Source organism: Octopus bimaculoides, chromosome 1 (genome assembly GCF_001194135.2).
Source record: "Octopus bimaculoides isolate UCB-OBI-ISO-001 chromosome 1, ASM119413v2, whole genome shotgun sequence".
Classification (NCBI taxonomy): Eukaryota; Metazoa; Mollusca; class Cephalopoda; order Octopoda; family Octopodidae; genus Octopus; species Octopus bimaculoides.
The window spans coordinates 179933090-179933639 of record NC_068981.1 but is presented as its reverse complement, the minus strand read 5'-3'; the positions used below and the strand labels follow the sequence as shown (position 1 = coordinate 179933639).

The 550-nt window shown below is 34.0% G+C and overlaps 1 protein-coding gene across 1 annotated transcript in view; it reads left to right on the top strand.

Annotated features, from left to right (window-relative positions):
• The window catches only part of LOC106868399 (peroxisome proliferator-activated receptor gamma), a 519155-nt gene that overhangs the window by 22759 nt on the left and 495846 nt on the right, over nucleotides 1–550 (top strand). The gene's annotated exons all lie outside the window — the stretch shown is intronic.

Genomic DNA, 550 nt, shown 5'->3' with positions numbered 1-550 from the left:
ACACACACACACACACACACACACACACACACACACACATATATATATATATATATATATATATATATATATATCAGATATCAGCAGAGAAACACACAAACATATATGGCAAATACAAATTATACGTGCGTGCGGCGTGTGTATTTGTTTGTATAACTGTATATATATGTTTGTGTGAGTAAACAAGTATGGTTTGTTAAGTAAATAAAAAAGGTAAAAAAGGCCATTTAGTGAATAGAAGGAAGAAAACGATAGTTCGAAGGTCCGGTAAGGGCAGGTAGGTAATAGAGGGAGTGAGGGAGACGTGGGAATAAACTGTCATGCCCTTGACGAATGCAGTTGCAGTTTTACGATTTCATGATTTACAGTTCACCGATTTTCTTCTTTTCACTCAGGATTTTAACCCAGTTTTTCAACCGGACTTGTAAGAAGCGCTCAGTTTACTCTGTCACCTTTTGAACTACTTGAAACACCAACTGCATATTTGTTATTTATTTATCTGTCTATACAGATATATATAAATAACCACATACGTATATATATATAAGAT